The 27,789-nt window shown below is 37.9% G+C and overlaps 1 protein-coding gene across 6 annotated transcripts in view; it reads right to left on the bottom strand.

Moving 5' to 3' along the window:
* The window catches only part of LOC136879064 (gastrula zinc finger protein XlCGF49.1), a 253,540-nt gene extending 230,399 nt beyond the window's left edge, over positions 1 to 23,141 (bottom strand). For 4 of the 6 annotated variants that reach the window (XM_067152811.2, XM_067152810.2, XM_067152807.2 and 1 more), the window contains exon 1: positions 22,890 to 23,141. The gene's annotated coding sequence lies outside the window, so the exon portion shown is untranslated. Of the gene's footprint in view, positions 1 to 22,252; positions 22,305 to 22,889 lie in introns of those variants that run through there. The other 2 variants (XM_068228942.1, XM_068228940.1) reach the window with 2 other exon arrangements.
* Between the last annotated feature and the right edge of the window lie 4,648 nt (positions 23,142 to 27,789).

The following is a 27,789-nucleotide window of genomic DNA, read 5'->3' as shown; positions in this document are numbered from 1 at the left end:
TCGTCCGTACGAGGCTGGGGCAGAGTTTGCAAACGGCGTCCAATGAGATCCCACACGTGTTCGATTGGTGAGAGATCCGGAGAGTACGCTGGCCACGGAAGCATCTGTACACCTCGTAGAGCCTGTTGGGAGATGCGAGCAGTGTGTGGGCGGGCTTTATCCTGCTGAAACAGAGCATTGGGCAGCCCCTGAAGGTACGGGAGTGCCACCGGCCGCAGCACATGCTGCACGTAGCGGTGGGCATTTAACGTGCCTTGAATACGCACTAGAGGTGACGTGGAATCATACGCAATAGCGCCCCAAACCATGATGCCGCGTTGTCTAGCGGTAGGGCGCTCCACAGTTACTGCTGGATTTGACCTTTCTCCACGCCGACGCCACACTCGTCTGCGGTGACTATCACTGACAGAACAGAAGCGTGACTCATCGGAGAACACGACGTTCCGCCATTCCCTCATCCAAGTCGCTCTAGCCCGGCACCATGCCAGGCGTGCACGTCTATGCTGTGGAGTCAATGGTAGTCTTCTGAGCGGACGCCGGGACTGCAGGCCTCCTTCAACCAATCGACGGGAAATTGTTCTGGTCGATATTGGAACAGCCAGGGTGTCTTGCACATGCTGAAGAATGGCGATTGACGTGGCGTGCGGGGCTGCCACCGCTTGGCGGCGGATGCGCCGATCCTCGCGTGCTGACGTCACTCGGGCTGCGCCTGGACCCCTCGCACGTGCCACATGTCCCTGCGCCAACCATCTTCGCCACAGGCGCTGCACCGTGGACACATCCCTATGGGTATCGGCTGCGATTTGACGAAGCGACCAACCTGCCCTTCTCAGCCCGATCACCATACCCCTCGTAAAGTCGTCTGCCTGCTGGAAATGCCTCCGTTGACGGCGACCTGGCATTCTTAGCTATACACGTGTCCTGTGGCACACGACAACACGTTCTACAATGACTGTCGGCTGAGAAATCACGGTACGAAGTGGGCCATTCGCCAACGCCGTGTCCCATTTATCGTTCGCTACGTGCGCAGCACAGCGGCGCATTTCACATCATGAGCATACCTCAGTGACGTCAGTCTACCCTGCAATTGGCATAAAGTTCTGACCACTCCTTCTTGGTGTTGCATTTGCTCTGTCAGTCAGTGTATCATTGACATATATGTAAGAAAACATAAGGGGCAAATAAAACTGCCTTGAGGAATTCCCCTCTTAATTATTACAGGGATAGATAAAGCTTTGCCTACTGTAATACTCTGAGTTCTACTTTCTAGAAATGTAGGCACCATTCAGTCAATCTTTTGTCGAGTCCTATTGCACTCATTTTTTCCAGTAGTCTCCCATGATCTACCCTATTAAATGCATTAGATAGGTCAATTGCAATGCAAACCATTTCACCTCCTGAATCTAGGATATCTGTTATATCTTGCTGGAATCATACGAGTTGAGGTTCAGTGGAATAACCTTTCCTAAACACAAACTGCCTTCTATCAAACAAATTATTAATTTCGCAAACATATCTAATATAATCCGAGAGAATACATTCCCAAAGCTTACATGCAACGCATGTCAAACTGACTGACCTGTAATTTTCAGCTTTATATCTATCACCCTTTCCTTTATACACAGGGGCTACTATAGCAACTCTCCATTCATTTGGTACAGCTCCTTCATGCAAACAATAATCAAAAAAGTACTTCAGATATGGTACTATATTTCAACCCATTGTCTTTAGTATATCCTCTGATATCTGACTAATTTAAGTTGATTTTCTAGTTTTCAACTTTTGTATCTTATTGTAAATGTCATTGTTTTCATAAGTAAATTTTAATACTTCTTTAGTTTTAGTTGCCTCCTCTATCTGGACATTATCCTTGTAATAAACAATCTTTACAAACTGCTGATTGAATACTTCTGCCTCTTGAAGATCCTCACATACACACTCCCCTTGTTCATTAATGATTCCTGGAATGTCCTTCTTGGAATCTGTTTCTGCCTTAAAGTACCTATACATACTCTTCCATTTTTCAATAAAATTTGTCTGACCACCAATTATGCTTGCCATCATGTTAATGTTAGCTGACTTCTTTGCTAGATTCAATTTCCTGGTAAGTTCCTTCAATTTCTCCTTACTTCCACAGCCATTTCAAACTCTCTTTCTTTCCAACCTGCACCTCCTTCTTAGTCTCCTTACTTTTTCTGTTATAATATAGTGGATCTTTACCATTCTTTACCACCTTTAAAGGTACAAACGTATTTTCACATTCCTCAACAATTGCTTTAAACCCATCCCAGAGTCTCTTTACATTTTTATTTACAGTTTTTCACTGATCATGGTTACTTTTTAAAAACTCCCTCATGCCTGTTTTATCACCCATGTGGTAATGCCTAATAGTCCTAATTTTAATATCTTCCTTTCTTTCACATTTATTTTTAACTACCACATAAACCGCTTCATGATCACTAATACCATCTATTACTTTGGTTTCTCTATAGAGCTCATCTGGTTTTACCAGCACCACATCCAGAATATTCTTCACTCTAGTTGGCTCCATCATTTTGTGAATTAGCTACCCCCTCCCATATTAACTTATTTGCCATTTGTTGGTCATGCTTCCTGTCATTTGCATTACCTTCCCAATTGGCATTTTGTAAATTGAGATTACCCACTATTATCATGTTCCTTTTGGTATCGTTTCCAACATAGGTGATTATCTTATCAAATAATTCTGAATCAGCATCAGTGCTACCCTTTCCTGGTCTGTACACTCCAAAGATATCAACTTGCCTATTATCTTTAGAGATGTGCCTCACACCTAGATTTCCATGTTTGTCATCTTCAACATTTTCATAGCTTATAAATTCTTCTTTCACAAGGATAAATACTCCCCCTCCCACCATTGCTATCCTATCTCTATGACAAACACTCCAGTTCCATGAAAATATTTCTGCATCCATATCATTTCTCACTTATGATTCACATCTATTACAATACCTGGTACGTATATATCTATTAAATTAATTATATTCCTTTCTTTACAATACTTCTACAGTTGAGCACTAACATATTTATGTCATCCATACTTGACTTCCAGTTCTCCGTACCCTTATCACTGCTCCCTAGGCCACCCTCTTTCCCTGAATGTACATTCCTATAACCTTTCTAAACAAATTTCCCAACTTATATGTACCACTACGGTTTAAGTGAAGGCCATCTGAGCGCAGATCCCTATCTCCTACTCATCCTTTAGGATCTAGAAATCTCAGTCCCAGTTTCCCACATACCCACTCCATAGTCTCATTTAAATCCCCAATCACCTACCAGTCAGTAGCCCTCCTACACAGTACGGCACTGATAATCTCCACTTCGTTAAACTTCACCCGTGCTGCATTTACCAGATCCCACACATCCCCAAATATGTTGGTAGTTATACCTGCTTTCCTTACATTGTTGGTACCAACGTGAAACACTACTACCTTCTCCTTTCCCTCCTCCTCCTCTTCTAGTTTCCTCAACTTCCGCCTCAACCTAATTCCTGGATAACACTTTACCCTGGTTCCTTTTCCTCCACACACTTTCCCCACATGTTTAACAATTGAATTCCCCATAACCAGAGCCTCAACCCTACCCAAGTCATTTGATCCCCACACCTCCTGTTCAGCCTTATCTTTCCTGACAGCTGAAGAAGCTACTTCCTCCTCCCTTTTCTCCCTGTCATGATGCTGTTCCACCTGTCTTTTCCTTTGCACTACTCCACATTTCCCTTTGCTACCTTTTCCCTTCCTCCTACTTCCACACTTCTCAGCAACAGTTTCCTGTTCCTCATCTTCCCTTGCTTGTTCTACCTGCAGTGACTCATACCGATTTCTCACAGACACCTGTCCTGAATAGATCCCTTAGCCTGCAATCTCCTTCCCCTTAAATCACTGCCTTCTACAACTACCCCCTTTCCTTCCCATCCCTCTGTACAACTATTGTACCCTGTACATTTCTTGACGGAGGCCTACCTTCCTTCCTGTCTTCTGAGAGAATCCTAATTATCTCCCTCAAACTCTCCAACTCCTCCGTCACACTCCTTAATGCCTGGCCACACCCACAGTTCCTACACTTGCACTCCTTAGCCATTCTTTATGGAATAATGAAAATAAAAGAAAAAAGAAAATTACTTATTCGGTGAAAAATAAAAATGACAGGAAAGAAATATTGTGTAGGATAGTTCAAAGATCACATGACACGAAAGTTATTAATACAAGCTACCAGAGATACCAACTATTACGATTCAATCATAATAATTATGAATTGCCCATCATAATTACGCCTTTACGAATCACAGGTCACAAATTACGATTGTTTTATATTTGAAATCCAAGTGTATGAAGTGATCAAAAGGATACACAATGAATGCCATTTCAGCTTGAATTATCAGAATATTATTTTCAGATCCTCCTCTGCGAACCATGTGACCTTGCCGCGGTGGGGAGGCTTGCGTGTCCCAATGATGCAGATAGCCGAGCCGCAGGTGCAACCATATCGGATGGGTATCTGTTGAGAGACCAGACTAACGAATGGTTCATCGAAAGGGGGGTAGCAGCCTTTCGGTAGTTGCAAGGGTGCAGTCTAGATGATTGACTGATACGACCTTGTAATAATACTCAATATGGCTTAGCTGTGTTGATGCTGTTACACAGCTGAAAGCAACGGGAAACTACAGCCGTAACTACCTCCCGAGGACATGCAGCTCTCTCTGTATGAATGATGTACTGATGATGGCTTCCTCCCGGGTAAAATATTCCGGAGGTAAACTACTCCCCCATTCGGATCTCCGGGTGGGGACTACACGAGAGGGGGCGATCATCACGAAGATGGATATTGACATTCTGCGAGTCGGAGCGTGGAATGTTAGAAGTTTGAATCATTGTGGTAGGTTAGACAATCTGAAAAGGGAGATGGATAGGCTAACATTAGATGTAGTTGGTATAAGTGAAGTACGTTGGCAGGAAGAACAAGATTTTTGGTCAGGCGACTACCGAATTATCAACACAAAATCAAACAGGGAAAATGCAGGAGTTGGTTTAATAATGAATAAGAAAATAGGGCAGCGGGGTAAGCTACTACGACCAGCATAGTGAAAGAATTATTGTCGTCAAGATAGACACCAAACCAATGCCCACCACAATAGTGCAGGTCTATATGCCTACTAGTTCAGCAGATGATGAAGAATTACAAGTTGTCCATTTCATGACCGTATCGATGAATAAAATCAAGAAGTTAGTAAAATAACCACCTAATCGATACTTTATTATTGCCTCAGGCAAAACTGAATATAAATTAGCACTTACAGGACAGGTTTCGACCACTTAGTGGTCTGCTTTGCGCTTATTGTCCTAATGTTTTTTCTTCTCAATTATTTCTTTATACAGCTGAAGAGGACCACTAAGTGCTCAAAACATGTTTTGTAAGTGCTAATTTATATTCAATTTTGCAATAATAAAGTATTGATTAGGTGGTTATTCTACTAACTTCTTGGATGATGAAGAAATCGAAAGAATATATGAGGAGATAGCAGATTTAATACAAAATGTAAAAGATGACGAGAATCTAATTGTGATGGGAGACTGGAATGCAGTGGTAGGCCAAGGAAGAGAAGGTAGTACAGTAGGAGAATTTGGATTGAGACAAAGGAATGAAAGAGGAAGTCGACAGGTTGAATTCTGCACTGGTCATAATTTAGTCCTTGCCAATACTTGGTTCAAACACCACAAAGACGGCTGTATACGTGGACGAGACCTGGAGACACTGGAAGGTATCAAATAGACTTCATTATAATTAGGCAGAGATTCAGAAACCAGGTGTTGGATTGCAAAACTTTCCCAGGAGCAGACGTGGACTCTGACCACAACTTGTTGGTCACGAAATGCCATCTGAAGTTGAAGAAATTGAAGAAAGGAAAGAATGCAAAAAGATGGGATCTAGACAAGTTGAAAAAAAAGAGTGTGAGGGATTGTTTCAAGGAACATGTTGCACGAGGACTAAATGAAAACGCTGAAGGAATCACTATAGAAGAAGAGTGGAGAGTCATGAAAAATGAAGTCAGTAGGGTTGCTGAAGAAAAATTAGGAAGGAAGAAAAGATTAACTAAGAATCAGTGGATAACTCAGGAAATACTAGACCTGATTGATGAACGACGAAAATACAAGAATGCTAGAAATGAAGAGGGCAGAAAAGAATACAGGCGATTAAAGAATCAAGTGGATAGAAAGTGCAAGATAGCTAAGAATGAATGGCTGAAGGAGAAGTGCAAGGATGTCGAAGGCTGTACGGTCCTGGGAAAGGTAGATGCTGCATACAGGAAAATCAAGGAAACCTTTGGAGAAAGGAAATCTAGGTGTATGAATATTAAGAGCTCAGATGGAAAGCCACTTCTAGGGAAAGAAGACAAAGCAGAAAGATGGCAGCAACATATCCAACAGTTGTATCAAGGTAAAGATGTAGATAATTTGGTTCTGGAACATGAAGAGGCTGTTGATGCTGATGAAATAGGAGACCCAATTTTGAGGTCAGAGTTTGACAGAGCTGTGAGTGACCTAAATAGGAACAAGGCACCTGGAATTGATGACATTCCCTCTGAATTACTGACTGCCTTAGGAGAAACCAGCATGGCAAGGTTATTTCATTTAGTGTGCAAGATGTATGAAACAGGAGAAGTCCCATCCAAATTTCAGCAGAATGTTGTTATACCTATTCCCAAGAAAGCCGGTGCTGACAGGTGTGAAAACTACCGCACCATTAGTTTAGTATCTCATGCCTGCAAAATTTTAACACGTATTATTTACAGAAGAATGGAAAAACAAGTTGAAGCTGAGTTGGGAGAAGATCAATTTGGCTTCAGAAGAAATGTAGGAACACGTGAAGCAATCCTGACTTTACGTCTGATCTTAGAGGATCGAATCAAGAAGGACAAGCCCACATGCATGGCATTCGTAGATCTAGAAATGGCATTCAATAGTGTTGATTGGACCAAGCTATTTATGATTCTGAAGATGATAGGGATCAGATACCGCCAATGAAGAATCATCCACAATCTGTATAATAATCAGTCTGCAGTGATAAGAATCGAGGACTTTGAAAAAGAAGCAGCAATCCAGGAAGGAGTGAGGGAATGCTGCAGTTTGTCCCTTCTTTTCAATGTTTACATAGAACAGGCAGTAAAAGAAATCAAAGAGAAATTTGGAAAGGGAATCACAGTCCAAGGAGATGAAATCAAAACCGTGAGATTTGCCGATGATATTGTTATTTTATCTGAGACTGCAGAAGATCTCGAGAAGTTGCTGAATGGTATGGATGAAGTCTTGGGTAAGGAGTACAAGATGAAAATAAATAAGTCCAAAACAAAAGTAATAGAGTACAGTTGAAGGAAGGCAGGTGATGTAGGAAATATTAGATTAGGAAATGAAGTCTTAAAGGAAGTAGATGAATATTGTTACTTGGGTAGTAAAATAACTAAGGATGGCAGAAGTAAGGAAGACATAAAATGCAGACTAGCACAAGCAAGGAAGAGCTTTGCTCACTTCAAACATTGATATCAGAATTAGAAAGATGTTTTTGAAGACTTTTGTGTGGAGCGTGGCATTGTATGGAAGTGAAACATGGACGATAACTAGCTCAAAAAGAAAGAGAATAGAAGCTTTTGAAATGTGGTGTTACAGAAGAATGCTGAAGGTGAGATGGATAGATCGAATCACGAATGAAGGAGATACTGAATTGAATTGGTGAGAGGAGGTCGATTTGGCTAAATTTGACGAGAAGAAGAGATAGAATGATAGGACACATCTTGAGACACCCAGGACTTGTTCAGTTGGTTTTTGAAGGAAGTGTAGGTGGTAAGAACGGTAGGGGTAGACCAAGGTATGAATATGACAAGCATATTAGGGCAGATGTAGGATGCAATAATTACATAGAAATGATAAGGTTAGCACAGAATAGGGTGGCATGGGATGATTCAGTAAAAACTTTGCGTTAAAAATCATCCCATGTGGACAATTTCAATTTTAATGTCAACGGTATTCTCAATTAAAAAAACATGACATATTCGGTCATCCGAATTATTTTAATGTGTTACTTTGTCCTTGTCATTGTAGCTTTTTCTCAAAGGTTTTTATGGCTGATGATGTCTACAAGTTAGACGAAACATGTCCCGATATATTTAAAAATTTATGTAAATAATTAGTTAATAAAGAATCTTGGTATTGTAAAGGTGGAACATTTGACTCAACCTTCAACGTATACTTACGACAATACGGGCTTTATAATGAAGTTTATTTTATGTAATGATTATGCCAACCAGGCAAACAAAGCTAACACCTACTTGAATTTTAAGATTAAGGTATCAAAAATACGCAAGGACATTGCTTTCTTGAAGAAATGTTTACATAGTGGACTCATTCCAAATTTCTTGAAGTTCAATCAAAATAAGAACAACAGTTCTTATTGGCACAGAAAAACCCAGTCTAGGTCTAATTCATTATGGATTAGAAATGAAATTAAGTTTCTACACAGGAAAAAATCTTTACTTAACACAAAGTTATACGAAGCACATCTGTTTGCTTCGTCCTCCCTAACCCCTTTAGAATGGGATTCTTTTCAGAAATTCGCTCTTACGAAGATAGAGAATGTAATTGTCAAAAAACAGACCACTTTAGACAAAAAATACAACACACTCTTGCGTAATAATAGTCACAATAATAACTTCCTTCCATACAATAGGCACATCAACGAATCCGACTCGGGAGACGTGAAGTTCCATGACCCGGTTATAAATCTTTCTGATACTCAACTTAGCGCTTCGGATATCGAAATTTTAGACAAGGGACCAAAATTCAATTGGCCTACTGCCTTTAAATTGAAAGATGCCATTGCTATCACTGCTGAAACTGAAAACGCCACACAAAAACTACCAATTGACAGCCAAACAGAAATTAGACTCAATATTCATAAAAACTTTCTAATTTAATTGAAGTCAACAAATCTACAGCTCCTTTATTTCCCAAAAAAGCCATAGACTCGTTAAAAAAGAAGATTAACGAAAATGATCTAATAGTCACGAAAGCGGACAAAGGCAATGCCACAGTTATTATGAACAAAGAAACTTACGTGCAAAAAACTGAAACCTTCTTCTCCGATAATTCTTTTAAACTGATAAAAAAAAGATCCTACCAACAATATTCAAAAGAACTTAAAACAATTATTGAAACAAACGTCCTTCATTCTCACTGAACATGATTCTCAAAAACTCATTAATATGAATCCCAGTATCCCCACAGCTAAAGCATTACCTAAAGTCCACAAAATAGATATTCCCATAAGACCCATAGTTAACTTCCAAATTTATTCATAACTTCTTGAAGAAATACTAAAAATTTGAAAATCCCAACTCCATCAAGAATTCTATAGAATTTTGTAATTTGACTAAAAACCTAGAATTACAGCCACAGCAAAAAATGTACTCATTTGACATAAAAAACATGTATTCTAATATACCGGTCACGAAAACTTTAAAGATCATCAAGGGCATTTTCTAAAACACAGAAAACTAAGCATACAAGAAATAGAAGAATTTTTAAATATTTTAGAATTTGTAACTTCCAACAACTATTTCACTTTTAATGGAAAAATGTATAAGCAGGATAGTCTTCCTATGGGTTCCCCGGCTTCAGGAATAATGGCAGAAATTTATTTAGACCACTTGGAAAATTCCAAAATTCTCAACAAAATTAAAGGTATTGTATTCTGGACACGCTTTGTTGATGATACATTTACTTTAATAGATCATAACGTCTCCAACGGCAATATCGTTCTTGAACAGTTGAATGCAGTCGATCCATGGATCAAGTTTACTTCCGAAGCGGAAGTCAATAATTCATTAAACTTCTTAGATGTTACTATTAACAACAGCTATAACAAATTCTCTTATACCATATTCAGGAAGCCCACCCAAACTATTAATACTATTCGGCAAGATTCAATGCATCCAGAATCTCAAAAAAGAGCAACATTTTATAGTTTAATCCACAGAGCTTTTCACGTCCCTTTATCTAATGTTAATCGTAAAAAAGAACTTGACTTTATCCGCTTAATAGCAAGTAAAAATGGATTTAGCAGGCATTTCATTGACAGGATAATCAATAAAGTTACTAACAAATCCAGTTCAACTTTGCTTAGAGAAACAAAAAGAAAAACAGACAAATACGCCACCTTCACTTATACAAATAGTAAGATTTACGATATCACCAATACCCTCAAGAAGCATAAGATCAATATTGCTTTTAAAACAGTCAACAATAATACTAATCTCTTTTACAACCAATATAAAATTAACAACACTATGAATAAATATAATAGGTCAGGCGTATATAAGTTAAAGTGCAACCAATGTTCCGCGAGCTACATTGGGCAAACCGGAAGAGGCTTTTCAGTCAGATATAAGGAACATATCAATGCCGCTAAACACAGAAGGTACTCCGCCATGAGCACTCATATGACAGAGTCCAATCATTCCTTCACTTCCATAGAACAGGACTTAAAAAATTCTTTATTTTCACAATAAAAGCACTTTACTCAATGTTGTAGAAAATATCTATATTAATATAGATCATAAATGCAATCCCATTCACAATTTGAATGAAATTTCAGAAACAGCGAACGTAATTTTCGAGGCATTGCTCAATAGTTCTTACTTTGACAAACACACTAACAAGCATCCACGTGACAGCTCCCCGCCTACTAATCCCAACCTTCCCCTAATTTCCCCTCGTACCGGCTCCCTTCACACACGACCTCCATAGCTCGCTCTTAGTCAGCCACAGTCATCCACACTGAACTAGTCGCTGTCGGACAGGCAAGAACGTAAGTAATCAGATGTGCCGCACTTCTTATTTTCATTCTTTCATTACTTTACATCTCAAGACACAAAAACTTGCCTATTTCAATACTAACAACAGCCATTATTTTTGTTCTAGAGCCCTCTACTGTACATTCCACATTACGTTATCACGTTCAAATATTCCACCTAACTTCTCAACAAGAAATGTCAACATACCAATAAGACGGCTTTAACATCCACTCGTTGGATTTCTCACACATTGTTGTTGTCCTACTGGAATGAACATTATGCAATTCATCATCAAGCCTTCACGACATAACAGAATATTATATGTTAACACAGCAAAAAAAGGAAGAATTTTAACGCAAAGTTTTTACTGAATCATCCCATGTAGACAATTTCAATTTTAATGTCAACGGTATTCTCAAGTGCTGTACTCAGAAAAGTTCTGAATTCTTCACCATTTTAAATGACATATTTGGTCATCCGAATTATTTTAATGTGTTACTTTGTCCTTGTCATTGTAGCTTTTTCTCAAAGGTTTTTATGGCTGATGATGTCTACAAGTTAGACGAAACATGTCCCGATATATTTAAAAATTTATGTAAATAATTAGTTAATAAAGAATCTTGGTATTGTAAAGGTGGAACATTTGACTCAACCTTCAACGTATACTTAGGTAAGAAACATACTCTTTATATGCCAGTTAAGACAAGTTGCTTCTACGTCGCACCTACACAGATAGGTCTTATGGCGACGATGGACTGGAAAGGGCTGGGAGTGGTAAGGAAGCAGCCATGGCCTTAATTAAAGTACAGCCCCAGCATTTGCCTGGCGTGAAAACGGGAATCACGATATCACCTTGATTTATGAGTTTCATTTCCGTTTGGCAGATTACACATGTACAGAGAAGAAAGGACTTCCACCTTATCAATACTGTTTATTGTAAGAATTAGCTTACAGTACCAGTTTCGACCCTAATTGGTTATCATCAACCGTACATAAATACCTTTACATATATATCAAGCAATAATTGACATTATCCCATCGAACATATAGATTTTCACAGGTAATTTAATGTAGTTTATTTGTACAATCATTTAGTATAATGTACAATAGTTAGTTTTTAAGTATTTGTGTACAGGCAATAGCCGTTTAAAAATAATATTATTTCTTGTAAAACATTTTGTTATTTGTTGGATAACCCTCGTAAGTTGAAAATTGATTTCGTAAAAATTAAAATATGCCTGCCAACCAGGCAAAACGAGACGCATATAAATGTGAAAATGGGGAAACCACGGAAAACCATCCTCAGGGCTGCCGACAGTGGGGTTCGAACCCACTATCTGTCGAAAACTGGATTACCTACAAAGTTAAGTAATTAGACTTCAAGCTGGATTATGTTCATATATTCATGAACTAGCTATAAAAAACATAACCGGGTGGGATTCTTCTTTCAACCTTAGTTGAGTTACTGCCAATACAGAATTAAAACAAAGATATTTATGTTGTAACCTGTATTGCAGTTTTCAATGATACAGTGGTTGATCATATTATTAGGGCCACAAGGTGAAAGTTGTATTTTTCACACATGATAAGACATACGCAATTATATTTCACTGATATACGTTTAATTAATTTAATATAGACTTTTGACAAACATATTACACAATTTTCAACTTGAAATATTAACGAGAATCATGAAAAAACTAAGAAAACTAGGAAAATGTAATGTAACACCTCCCTTCGCAGCAATTACAACTTGGACTATATCTGGCATACTACAAATGCATCTGTGGCAGTTATTTTTAATTTCATCATCATGATGCCACACATTGATTAGTCTTTCGATCAGCTGGATCTTATTTGTGACATTATGAGTACAAATTTTCCTCTGCGTTAGCCCCCCAAGGTTCTCTATTGGGTTCAGGTCAGGAGAATTGCCAGGCCAATCCAGAATCTTCACTTTGTTGTTCACAAGGAACTTTGTCACAGTTTTAGTCTTGCAACAAGGTGCAGAGTCATGCATAAACACAAATTTGCCATCTGGGAACCACTCACGAACTTGTGGAAGTAGCCGTCTCTCTAGAATCTTAATGTACTCTTGTTGGTTCATGGTTCCTTCGACAATATACAGGCGGCCAGTTCCATTATTACTGATGACGGACCACACCATGACAGTTAACAGGTGCTTAACGGTCTTGACAATGCAGTCACTATTGTATTTCTCACCCTTGCGCCTCCTCACAAATACAGATCTGTCATCAAGGATATGAATTGATGACTCATCCGAAAAGCAAACCTGAAAAAAAGTAGTTTTGTATGAAAACATGTTTACGCCAAGTTCGGTTGGGCATAACAGGGAGGAAGTAAACCAATTATAATTTTGGCAAACAGCTTACCCTTTTTCATTCATCAGCAGTCGAATTTCAATGTTGCTTTGCTCATAATAATCGCTTCTTCATCATGTTTTGTGTCAGTAATCTAATCGTTTCTTTGCTGGACAATGACAGCGAAACCCAGCTCCTTGATCCTCCAACGAGCTGTCATTGAACATAAGTTGATCTCCGCTTGTGAAATCTTTGTCGAATCCCACTGTCGGCAGCCCTGAAAATGGTTTTCTGTGGTTTCCCATTTTCACACCAGGCAAATGCTGAGGCTGTACCTTAATTAAGGCCATGGCCACTTCCTTCCCACTCCTAACCCCTTCCTGTCCCATCGTCGCCATAAGACATATCTGTGTCGGTGCGACGTTAAGCAACTAGCCAAAGAAATAAAAATCAGAATAAAGTTCCCAGTATGTTTAAATCACAGAACGCATGCGCTCCAATAGCCACGGCTAATGCCAGGCCTGCCCAATCCAATTCGAGTAACGCCTCTCAAGCAACAATACGGACGCTCGATTTGAAACTCACTCCCCCTTCCCCCCCATGCTCCACCCCTCCGTTACATCATCAATACTACACTAGGAGTAGCAAGCTTAGTCGTTCAGACACAACCGGAACAATTGGTCCCAGCTAACGTTGACAAGACAAGTAAGTTCATGTGATAAACACTCAATCTGCAATTATCATCATATTGGGTTCCACATTCATCATTCTAATTCCCCGTGTTTTTTTTTTTTTTTTTTTTTTTTCTTATCCAGTTACAGACAACTCATATTCCTCCCAAGGTTGAACAATGCACCAATGGGAAGCTAATCAACAAGAATGATGTAATATTCCAAATTTTTATCCGATGAGCACTAATGAATATATCAACAATATGTTTCCAACATACATGCTTCAACCTAAAACATGACCATGCTTCTTTCTAAAGGAATGTTCAAACAGATTCAAACACTGACATGAACGACTTTAACCAAGGTTCTGGTTTTGTAACAATTCTTACGACTCAGGCGACCATAACAGTTGAAGAAACCCCAACTCACGCTGTGATAAATCTCTAGTCAATACAATTTGAGAAACCCCAATTCACGCTGTGATCAATCCAATCTACAATTTGGATGTCTAGTCATTATAAAATAAAGTAATGTTCATAAAGTAATGTACATAGTGTACATACTGTACATATTGTAAACTATGTAAAAAGCATAAGACCCTTGTATTTAGTATTAAGTTCTGATGTTTATAGTTTTAATTCTTGACCTTAAGATTAGTATTAGGCTGAAGATGCCCATAACTAGGGTGAAACATGTCCCTAACTGGTGTTTTTAATTCATGTAGAATTTAATCACTAAAAATTATATTTGTATTGAAAAGGTGGACACAATAATTTTAATCTTGAAAGAGTTTTACACATTTACCCACCCATTTAGGTGACAAATTCGTTCCTTCGTCAAGTTTTTTCTTAATTTGTCCACTGTTGACTTTGAAACACAAGTGATAGATGCTATTTTTCTATGAGAATAATCAGTATTCTTTAAAAGAGTTTTTATTTCCAAAATTTGGGTTACATCACGCATTCCTATCTACGAAATGTCACTGCAAAATTTGTCACAAATGGAACATAATAATTGCTTTTACTTAAATGAAGTAAAAAATCTGCGGTAAGTTAAGAAATACCGTCGTTATTAGAGAAATATGAATACATACTTAAGGCCTGCAGACAGGACTCCTTTATGTCGTATTCCGCTGCTGGTGCCGTCTTGTGTTAATTTCTTGAGGTCCAGGGCCAGCACTGAGGAATGGGAGTGCTATGTCTGTGGACGAACATTAGCACTAGATGTTTCAAAATGTAGTTCGACAAAAAATCTAGAAATAACAATAGATGAAGTGACAAGAACAATTCAAGACACTAAAAAATACAAAGCAGCTGGTCCGGATGGAATTTACAATGAGAATCTAAAAGACACTCTACAATTGCTAGCACCTTATTGGACCAAGCTATTCAATAAATGTTTAGAAACAGGTAGAATCCCGGAGAGCTGGAGGTCGTCCTACATTAAAATGTTATATAAGGGAAAAGGAGAGCCTGATGATTAAAACTCGTATAGAGGGATAGCGTTAAAGAACGTCATGAAAGTATATATAAAAATCATTAATCAAAAACTTAACGAATTAATAGATGATCATCTTCCAGAGGAACAATCCGGGTTCAGGAAAGGCAGAGGAACTCTACAAGCTATCGCTAATTTACTAGATTAGGTGCAAGAAGCACTTAGGCATCAAAAAGAAAAATTTTATGCTGTATTCATTGACTTCAGCAAGGCCTTTGACTTGCTCAACAGATCAAAATTAATGGAAAAATTAGATGGTATGATTGGAGCAGGCAATGAAAAGATTCTAATAAATAATCTTCTAGCCTACAACAGTGTGAGAATAGATGATGGGGTATCACTCTCTTCCCCATCACTCAAACAAACGGTGTGTTACAAGGAGACCCCATTAGCCCTACGCTTTTTAATGTAGCTACAACAGACATCAAAAGAATAACAGATAACACTGGTCAACAATGATTTTGTTAAATGTACAATTTATGGTGATTCTTATGTACTTTTGTGTGCTGATTATGAATATGAAACCAGAAACTTCCCATCACCCACAGTTTTTTTGTAATTTCAAATCTTTGTTTTCATATTTATGGGTTAGCATGCTACCATTAACAAAGATTAATAAACTATTATAATTGTTGATTTATCATACTCTTACTATATTTTTTTTTACTTTTTATTCTCTTAAGAATGTACAGAATTCCATATTATTCATTGTTGCCACAACAATTAGAAACTTTAAAACATTGCAGTTGTCAGTTGAATTAGAGATTTCTTTCATGCGACTGTCTGCATAGAGTTGTGCTTCCAAAGTCTATTGAAAGGAGATAGTTTGTGTTCAATATACAGTAGTGTTTTAGTTTATTGTGTGAAAAAAAAGGAAGCTTATGAGTTGTATTTTGATTGCAAGATGGATCTGAATCAGAATTGGGCCCCTAACATATGTTGTGCTTCATGTGTAACTCTACTGACTGGATGGATGAAGGGGACTCGCCATATGCCTTTTGGAATTCCGATGCAGTGGAGGGAACCTACGGATCATTTGACCGATTGCTATTTTTGTGTGACTAATATCTCTGGTATATCTTCAAAGTCAAAACATACAGTTGTATATCCGTCTCTGAAATCAGCAACCAGACCTGTTCTACATGGTCCAGGGCTTCCTATACCTTCTCCACCAGATGGATCGTTGATGCATGGAGATGAAGAAGTTGATGTTGGTGAAGAGTTATGTGATGATAAAATGGATGATGACCAACCCTTTGTAGAAAGTTCTGCTGCTTCTTCTGAGCCTCATTTACTTACCCAATCAGATCTAAATGATTTGGTTCGTGATCTTAATTTGTCTAAAGCCAAATCAGAATTACTCGCTTCAAGACTAAAAGGCTAGAACCTTATAAAGAAAGATACCAAAGTCTGCTTCTTCCGCCAACGTCAAAAGGAATTTGAGCATCATTTTTCTAAAAAGGAAGAACTTTTTTTTTGCTAGGGGCTTTACGTCGCACCGACACAGATAGGTCTTATGGCGGTGATGGGATAGGAAAGGCCTAGGAGTTGGAAGGAAGCGGCCATGGCCTTAATTAAGGTACAGCCCCAGCATTTGCCTGGTGTGAAAATGGGAAACCACGGGAAACCATTTTTCAGGGCTGCCGATAGTGGGATTTGAACCTACTATCTCCCGGATGCAAGCTCACAGCCGCGCGCCTCTACACGCACGGCTAACTCGCCCGGTAAAAAGGAAGAACTAGTTTTCTGCAATGATGTTACAGGTCTCTTCGAGTTACTAGGGCAGCAGCATAATCCAGAAGAATGGCGTTTATTCATTGATTCTTCAAAAAGAAGTTTGAAAGCGGTACTGCTTAACAATGGAAATACATTTCCATCAGTTCCTGTAGCCCATGCAGCTAACTTACAGGAATCATATGAGAACATGAAAATGGTACTATCCGCTATCCAGTATGAAAAGTATTCCTGGCACATATGTTCAGATTTGAAAGTTGTAGCTCTCTTACTTGGTTTGCAGTTAGGATATACGAAATTTTGCTGCTTTTTATGCAAGTGGGATAGTCGAGATAGAAATAATCACTATATAAAAAAGAACTGGCCAAAAAGACAGTCATTTACTCCAGGACAGGAAAATGTCGTTCATCAGCCTCTTGTTGCATCTGACAAAATCATACTGCCCCCATTTCACATAAAACTAGGTTTGATTAAAAATTTTGTAAAAGCACTTGATCATAGTACGGATCCATTTCAATTTCTCCAAACCAAATTTCCAAAAATATCTGTAGCTAAACTAAAGGAAGGCATATTTGTTGGTCCTCAGATCAAAGAACTGATGAAAGACACAGTGTTTGAAAGCAAGTTAAAAACATACGAACTAGCTGCATGGTCATCATTTAAGAAGGTGGTCACAAACTTTCTAGGAAACTACAGGTCAGAGAATTACAGGGAACATATTAGTGAACTTCTACAAAACTATAAACACATGGGATGTAATATGTCTCTTAAAATACACTTCTTGGACTCGCATCTTGACTTTTTCCCTGAAAATCTCGGCGCTGTCTCAGACGAACATGGGGAACGTTTCCATCAAGACATCGTTGAATTTGAAAGCCGTTACCAGGGAAAATGGGGTCCAAATATGCTGGCTGACTACTGCTGGTCACTCAAAAGGGATGTCCCTCAAGCTAAGTTCAGCTGAAAATCTACCTCTCATACTTTTTAGGTATGTAAATGAAATTTAAGTTTAGATAGTAAATTTTAGTAGGAACAACAACATTTTTTTTTAATTTTTTGAAAATTACTCAAAAACTGTGAGTGATGGAAAAATTCTAAAAACGGATTTGAAATCAGCAGAAAAAAGTGTATGTAAATTAAAATGCATGTAAATTCCATTTAAGTTAAGATAATAAATTTTAGTAGGAATAACAATTTTTAACATTTTTTTTAATTTTTTTAAAATTACTCAAAAACTGTGCATGATAGAAAAATTCTAAAAACAGATTTGAAATCAGCAGAAAAAAGTGTACCAGAAACACCCCTTTCACTTCCATTTAACAAACAAAAATTTAAATTTTGTTGCCCAGTGTAATCTGTTGACAGTGCCCATGCAAATGACATGATAATAGGATCGAGAAACAGAGAAGACCTTCAGATCGTGGTAGATAGATTACCGGAATGGGCCGAAACAAAAAACTTCCGGGTTATCAAGAACAAGACGGTCCGTATGTTTTCAGAAAAGGAGGAAGAATAGCAGCGACAGATAGAATTTCATATGCAGGAGTAGACTTCACTGCAGTAAATAAGTTTCGCTACCTCGGCATCACTCTACAAATGTCAGGAACTTTGTTCAAAATGCATGTGAGGGAAAGAGCAGCAGCAGTAATAAGAGGAATTTACGATATACAAGACCCAACCAAAATATCAATAGGCTCGGCAATGAAACTTATTCATGCAAAGATACTACCCATTCAGACATATGGCATAGATTTAATCTGGGACAAATGATCAACATCAGACCTAACTACCCTTGAAAAAGTGAAAGCTACCTTTCTGAAAAGAATATTAGGTATTTCTAAGAGTTCTCCATCTAGACTAGCTTATGAATTAGCTCAGGAGTCTTTCCTTATCGAGGACCTTAGATATCTTGGCCTCAAGCTATTGCTCACCTAAATCTGAGGCTAAGCAAAAGAGAAGAAATCTGGCCGGAGTTCTACATGACGGATGCTATGACAAGCAGAGACTGGATGGGCCCAAATACGAACATGCGCAGTGCTATCAACAGGCTGGCTGTACACGGATTTCATCATAAGCTATGTGTTAAAAGAGATATATCACGAACCAAGCGACGAATGCATGTGCAAATTATATGGAAAAATATGTGAACAATACCACTTCAATAAGTGTAGCAAAAGAGAAAAGACCTTACATGAATATAGTAAAGAGTAGAACAATTTATATATGGCCATTGGCTGCAATAAAACTTTATTATTATGTCTGTGGATTCTCATTATCTTTGTCCATATGACTAGAGCGGCCAGTTCAAACAGCAAAATGGAGGTCAACAGCATTCACGATGCTATTTCATTCTTCAATGAGGCAAATAACCATGTTATAGTGATGTGGCTGGAACTCTACGGAAAAACAACTAAGGATGCATTCAACAACTTGGCGTGCACATTACAGAGAAATATCGTAAGTACCACAAAAATGATTTTTGTAGAAAGAAAAATAGCATGATCCCTGGACCAATAAATATTTTTTATTTTTGTTCAAATGAAAATAGCATGTTCCCTGGACCAATAAATCACTAGTCCACAGAATTCTTCTTATGTTCATTTGTCGCCTATTAAATCTTGCATATCGCGATACAATTCAGGAAATGATGTCATTGACAACTGAAGCAATGAAATGAAAGCAAAGAACTTCAGTGAACACAAACATCACACATGTAATTGTGAAAGTGTAAGACAAACAAAAGACATACGTGTGTTACTGTCAGCGTAGCACCAAGAGTACTTGTAATGTAGATATACATAATATTCTCCAAAAATAAAATATTTCTTAATTTACCTCATATTTTAGCCTTCAAATGTGTAAAAGCAATTATTATGTTATATTTGTGACAAATTTTACAGTGACATTTCGTAGATAGGAATGCGCGACGTAACCCTGAACTATAATTAACTGTATTCTGCTCTTGTCACTTCACTGTATCACACAGAGAGCAGAATTCACACGAGAGATGCAAGGAAACAAATCTATATATATAAAATAAGAGTTTTGTCTGTACATTGCTCAGAATTTGAAAAGAATGGTATTTCTGTATCGGTCATGTCCATAGTAACAAGGAAATGCACTTTTTACTTTTTTGTGATTTCTGTCTGTCTGTCTGTCTGTCTGTATGTATGTACACGCATCACGAGAAAACGGCTGCAGAGAATTTAATGAAAATTGGTATGTGAAGTCGGGGGATGAACCACTACAATCTAGGCTATAATTCATTTTACTCACGCTGAGTGAAATGGTAGTTTAAGGGAAGGCCTAAAATTGAATTCTCAAATATTTATATTATTAGTGGTCCTATCGATAAATACTACATAACTAAAGTTATATAGAATTAAATTTCCAATCATTTATGTCATACATTGTTACCATACCAGCTTTGATAACACATATTCATGAATTTGTATTTTTGTTGCCAAGTCCATAACAATGCCGAGCCAGGAACAAAAGAGTTAACAGAATTGAATGAAAGTCGGTATATAGAGTCAGGGAATAAGAAACTACAGTCTAAATTATAAACAATTGTATTCTCCCTGTATGAAATTGTAGTTTAGGGGAAGGCACCTAAAATGTAATTATTAAATACCTATGTTATTGGTCCTATCGAAAAGTACTACCTAACTAAAGTTATAGAGAATACAATTTCCGTGCATTTATGTTTTATTCAATTTTACCGTACCAACTGTGATAAGAGTGGTATTTCAGAGTCGGAAGAAAACTAAATGTGAAGGCCTACAATACTGAAAGCGCATAACATTGATCAACAACAACATTACATTGACCATTGTTTGTGGTGATGTTCGCTGTCTCTTATGCTGCCGCTCAACTGAGATAGATGGTATTACTGCTGCATACCGAGTATAACAGCCTGACTGAATATTGGCAGGAAATAGCTAGGGAGTTAGAAAACTTTCTTCTTTAGCATGTCATTCCTCTGCTTCATACATTTTCTGATACCGTACTGCAGGTACGTAACTCACTGGTCCATCATAGTATTCCAGCTATTCGATCCCTACTCCTACGCGCTGTTTTGAATGAGTAGTGTGGACTCATAAGGCAGAGGATCACGTAGTAGTAATAATTGTAATAGTAGTAGTAGCAGTAGTAGTAGTATGACCTGGTCTAGAATTACTATTTAGCCATATTCCAAATTATAGGACCACAACTACCTGATGTCTGAAAAGAGCTGTTCCTTAAAAAGTGCTTTTTCTTCTTCACTTTTATTCAATTCTACATTCATTTTATTCAAAATTAGCAGTGAAGAGGGGGTTTTACCTCTGGCTTGGAGGAAAAAATTGCCTCCAAGTCAGATAGATTTTTCCGCCGCCAGTGTAGTGAATTGAGATTTTGCGACTCATCAGGTACTCCTAGGAAATATATTAGTAAAAGGGTATAGCTTTTGCCCTGGGACTCTCCACTATTCGACCTCCCGCCACCGAAAAAAGACCAAGTGTTCACGGACCACGGCTTTCTGCGGCCTGGTCATTCCAGTTCTGGCACTTTGGACTGTTAGATCGGCAGCGTAGTACTGTTCATTAAAAGTGAGAAAATGTGTGGTTTTCCATTTGATCGAGTATTTCATGCGAAATCATTGCATTTACTCGCGCCATTCCTACCGACGTCATTGTAATGACCTTTGTTCATTTCAGTTGGGAAAAGTACTAAAGACAGTCTTTCTGAGGATGTAAAAAGGCAGGTGGAGAGTGAGTGTCCGCCATTACAATGCAATTCCCTAACGCAGTCGTCAATGAGAAAAGCCATTTAGTGATTTCTCCGTCGCATTTCTAGGGTAACGTTAAGAGCTATGCAATGCAATACAGTCTTGCTCACAACGTGTACTCTACCTAACCTACAATTCTGAATATAATGTAAAATTCCGTAGCGAACCACGGGTACATCAGCTAGTCTACAATAAATCACGTGTGTTACTCCAACAAGTCAGCAAGGAACTGTAACATAATTGGCACCTTTCTCAATTCCCGACCAGAGTTCTCATTATTAGGCTTCTTAATGTAGGGCTGACTGTAGAATTTAACTACAGAAATGTTTACTTAATAATATCTAACCATAAAAATAAGCAATAAGTAAATACTTACACGTGAATAATTATCCAAACATAAATTCTTCAATTTTTACCTAGTAGCCCTAATAATATGATATACCACTCTAACTTGAGTATGCAATATTCGTCACTGAGGGATTTTATAGCACTTATTGATTTTCTTCTCCATGCATGCTGAAACACTTGCCTCCGGTTTGAAAGGTTGTTCCCAAATATTTACAGTAGCATGAGATCTTAACTGGGTATTGGTATGAATAATGTTGTGAGACGTAACCTCAAATGTGTCTGGAAATGGTTATTAATTAGTGCAGTATAAGCCGGATTCTCACAGTGCGGCAAATGGTTTAAAGGGATGATTACTAGTAAGACAGCACGATTAGCGAGCTAGTAACTAACATATGTATTAGTTTTAAACGCGACTATTAATACCTTTTTCCTAAAGGGTACCGTACCAATATCCGCGAGTTCGTAAACATGACGGCTATTTCGAAATGGAAACCTTCGATTCGTTCAGAACGGAGGACTAAATTCCTTTAAACTGTACACGCATCGAAGTTATAATTTGTGTGAAGAAATGGAGAGCTCTGATTACTGGCATTAAACTCATATCAGAACTTTGTTGTAGCTGCCAAAAACAAAACTACATATCCACAATATACTTCAAAACTCACTTCCAGTCAACACAACAAATTTTCAGCTCCGTGTATTAGAAGTTCTCTCTATTCTGAAATTACGTTTTAAGAGTAATTAGTCGTGGAAAACTGAGAGAAGTCACTCAAACCCATTTTCAGTACAAGATCACTGTTTGGCCTTGTTATAAAACCTCTATAGCCGAGGAAATTGTTTTTGAAGTGTTGTTGTTGTTGTTGCAGAGGTTATGGGCTCTATTATTTCACCCAGCCACTACACTTATTATCGTGATATTACACTTATAATGCGAAATCACACGCAATTAGTCACACTACGAAGGTCACAAGAACAGAGTTGAGCATCAGGTCTATGTATTACACACATCTTAAGTAGCGCGTAGCATAACAAAAGAAGTGCGTACTGCGTAGTAGCGATGGGCATTCCGAATGAAAACTATCGAATTATTCGATAGGCTCAACTATAGAGTGGCTATTCGACCGCCATATTTGAATCTTCTTGAACGCCGCGTCCGCCATATTATTAGCGATCAAAACAAGTGGGCGTGGCGATCGAGCTACAACTCGTTGGTGATTGAGAACACAAAGTGCACGAAAAGTAATCGTCACAATTTCTTCATTGCGAAAGTACTTAAAGGAGCATAATGTATTCTGCAAGTGCATACATAATTACGCATTAAACAAAGAAGAGAAATCAATGAATTTCCAGTACGGTTCCATAATTACAATAGGAATCAGATTAGGCCTACACTGTCATTAAGCATTACAACGCACGGAGAATGAAAATAATAGAACAAAAAATCACTGAAGGTACGAAATAGATAAACTCTAAATGTACATTAGCTGCAATAAAACCTTTTTTTGCTAGTGGCTTTACGTCGCACCGACACAGATAGGTCTTATGGCGACGATGGGACAGGAAAGGCCTAGGAGTTGGAAGGAAGCGGCCGTGGTCTTAATTAAGGTACAGCCCAGCATTTACCTAGTGTGAACATGGAAAAACCATCTTCAGGACTGCTGACAGTGGTATTCGAACCCCCTATCTCCCGGATACAAGCTCACAGCCGCGCGCCCCGCAATAAACCTATTACCGGTATTAAATGTACCGGTACATTAGGCCAGCCCAACGATTTAGAAAGAAGACACCTCTTGATACCTCGTGCCTGTCAATAACCGACTCGTAAATGTATTTTTATTTTACAAAATATGGAATATACTTTCTTCTTCGCAAGTAAAACTGGCGTTTCATGTTCATTTTAAAGTTCTCCAGAAAAATGGTTTTATATTTAACTCTATTAAACAGACATAGGCCTATCTTTTAAAACATTATAAATCGCCTGGTCATGATTTAGGTAGTTTATTACAAAGGCAACCTTTTGTCGCTCATACATTCAAAGTTGTGAAATTTGCGGCACATTAGGACTCGGGCAAAAGGGAAATGTTCAATAAATTTCCAAGTTTTTTGAAAACATTGGACAAATGGCTAGGTATACTATTGATAGGGAAGCTGCCACCTGAGCGATCTAACACTTCCACTCACGTGCATCTCTGATGATCCTGATGGAATATGGTGGCAGTAGCATGGGCATATGACATGCTGAAAGCAACAAATACCGATTCTTCCAGCGAGTTGTTTCACTTTATGTTAAAAATTAAATAACTGGAAATGAGGTTCAACCTATTCAATACTCAAAGGAACGAAACGTAGCAATCACATTTCTATTTAAATGGGACCGGTTTCGACCTTAGTCTAGGTCATCATCAGCCATAAAAACATATAAAATGTTTATGAATGTTGGAGGTCAGTTCCACACTCTGTTAGGCACAAAGACACGACACCACATTCTGTCCTGCATAAAGTCACAACACTACTAATCAACATACGAAGATCAAAAAGGCTTGAATTCGCAGACGAACAGATCTGTAGTAGAAAGCCGCCAGCTCCCGGTGACCAGCGCGGCACACTCAAGGTCACGCGCTGCGGCCAAACACCAAAGTAGAGTGGAGAACGTTTCGAAGGTCCAGAACCTGTCACGGCTGCGGGAAGCCAATTACGTATATAAAAAATATACGACGCCAATTAGTACAACTGAATGAGCACCCGTACTCCAGATAAGTTCTTGGTAAACAGTTGACTTGAAAAAACAATTGTAGAGAGAAGAAAAAATGTAGTAAAAAGCGCAATATTGGAAAACAAATGAAAACTTATATGCACAGTACGCTATTTTTTAAGAAGAATTTTTTTTTTAGGTTATGATTGAAGTAGTCGAAGTTGGCGCAAGACAAAAATTTTGAAAGAGGAGAATAAATTAAACGAGGAAGAGTGATAGTGAAATAAGAGAAAGAATAAAAGAAATTGAAGTTAGATGGTAATGAGGAAAGCTAAGATAGGGAAATGAAGGAGGGGTAGTTTAAGGTGGGTTAGGAGGGTGGGTTATTGGAGGTAGAAAATGTGGGTGGGAACTATGTAAGACATGGAAAATAGAATTGGGGTTTTGGAATTTGGAATTTTTGAGAAGAAGAATTAGGAAGTCAAAAAGTATATTGGGTTTTTCAGAAATGTCATTTAAATTGAAATTAGGGTTGAAGTACTGGTCAAGGTGGATAAAGCAATTTTCAGTAATGTTTAAGAGGGGGCCTTTGTTAATGATTTTAAGTATGTTTATGTCATTGTCAATATTGGTGAAACTATGTTTGGAGTCTTGTATGTGCTGACCTATGGCGGAGAATCTGTTGTATTTAATGGCGTTAACATGTTCAGAGTACCTGATATTGAAGTTGCGGCCAGTTTGTCCGACGTAGGAGGAACTGCAGTTGTTGCATTTAAATCTGTATACACCAGATTTAGAAAAAGCATTAGACTTATTTAGAGATTTAGAGTTGTGTAAGATATCAAGACTTCTATTGTTAGTTCTAAAATAAATTTTCATATTATGTTTTTTAAAGATATTAGTTATTTTATAAGCATCCTGAGTAAAAGTGAAGGTGGAAAAAGCAGTTGGTTTCATTGTGTCTTTAGATAAAGTGGTTTTTGGACGGTGTTTGAATTTGTTGATGATGCGGTTAATGAAGGAGTTGTTAAAGCCATTAAATTTAGCAATGTTGCGGATGGTGTTTAATTCATTATTTAAATCTTTTTTGGACATAGGGGTGTTGAAGGCACGAAAAATTAAGCTGTTATAAGTAGCACGTTTATGAGCTTGGGGGTGCGAAGAATCTTGTCTTATTGTAGTTGCTGTTTGGGTTGGTTTTCTGAAAATTTTGTAAGATAAAGAAGAAGGATGTCTAGTAATAGTTAGGTCTCGAAAATTAAGAGTTTGGTTGTGTTCTGATTCGAGGGTGAATTTAATGTTAGAGTCTAAGTTGTTGAGATGAAGAAGTGTAGAGGCTGCGTTGGTTGATTCCTCATTTAATATTACGACACATTGGTAATATTAAATGAGGAATCAACCAACGCAGCCTCTACACTTCTTCATCTCAACAACTTAGACTCTAACATTAAATTCACCCTCGAATCAGAACACAACCAAACTCTTAATTTTCGAGACCTAACTATTACTAGACATCCTTCTTCTTTATCTTACAAAATTTTCAGAAAACCAACCCAAACAGCAACTACAATAAGACAAGATTCTTCGCACCCCCAAGCTCATAAACGTGCTACTTATAACAGCTTAATTTTTCGTGCCTTCAACACCCCTATGTCCAAAAAAGATTTAAATAATGAATTAAACACCATCCGCAACATTGCTAAATTTAATGGCTTTAACAACTCCTTCATTAACCGCATCATCAACAAATTCAAACACCGTCCAAAAACCACTTTATCTAAAGACACAATAAAACCAACTGCTTTTTCCACCTTCACTTTTACTCAGGATGCTTATAAAATAACTAATATCTTTAAAAAACATAATATGAAAATTTCTTTTAGAACTAACAATAGAAGTCTTGATATCTTACACAACTCTAAATCTCTAAATAAGTCTAATGCTTTTTCTAAATCTGGTGTATACAGATTTAAATGCAACAACTGCAGTTCCTCCTACGTCGGACAAACTGGCCGCAACTTCAATATCAGGTACTCTGAACATGTTAACGCCATTAAATACAACAGATTCTCCGCCATAGGTCAGCACATACAAGACTCCAAACATAGTTTCACCAATATTGACAATGACATAAACATACTTAAAATCATTAACAAAGGCCCCCTCTTAAACATTACTGAAAATTGCTTTATCCACCTTGACCAGTACTTCAACCCTAATTTCAATTTAAATGACATTTCTGAAAAACCCAATATACTTTTTGACTTCCTAATTCTTCTTCTCAAAAATTCCAAATTCCAAAACCCCAATTCTATTTTCCATGTCTTACATAGTTCCCACCCACATTTTCTACCTCAAATAACCCACCCTCCTAACCCACCTTAAACTACCCCTCCTTCATTTCCCTATCTTAGCTTTCCTCATTACCATCTAACTTCAATTTCTTTTATTCTTTCTCTTATTTCACTATCACTCTTCCTCGTTTAATTTATTCTCCTCTTTCAAAATTTTTGTCTTGCGCCAACTTCGACTACTTCAATCATAACCTAAAAAAAAAAAATTCTTCTTAAAAAATAGCGTACTGTGCATATAAGTTTTCATTTGTTTTCCAATATTGCGCTTTTTACTACATTTTTTTCTTCTCTCTACAATTGTTTTTTCAAGTCAACTGTTTACCAAGAACTTATCTGGAGTACGGGTGCTCATTCAGTTGTACTAATTGGCGTCGTATATTTTTTATATACGTAATTGGCTTCCCGCAGCCGTGACAGGTTCTGGACCTTCGAAACGTTCTCCACTCTACTTTGGTGTTTGGCCGCAGCGCGTGACCTTGAGTGTGCCGCGCTGGTCACCGGGAGCTGGCGGCTTTCTAC

This window comes from Anabrus simplex, chromosome 8 (assembly GCF_040414725.1).
Source record: "Anabrus simplex isolate iqAnaSimp1 chromosome 8, ASM4041472v1, whole genome shotgun sequence".
NCBI classification, from domain to species: domain Eukaryota; kingdom Metazoa; phylum Arthropoda; class Insecta; order Orthoptera; family Tettigoniidae; genus Anabrus; species Anabrus simplex.
Note: the sequence above shows the minus strand (reverse complement) of the source record. Positions and strands in the feature narration are given on the sequence as shown.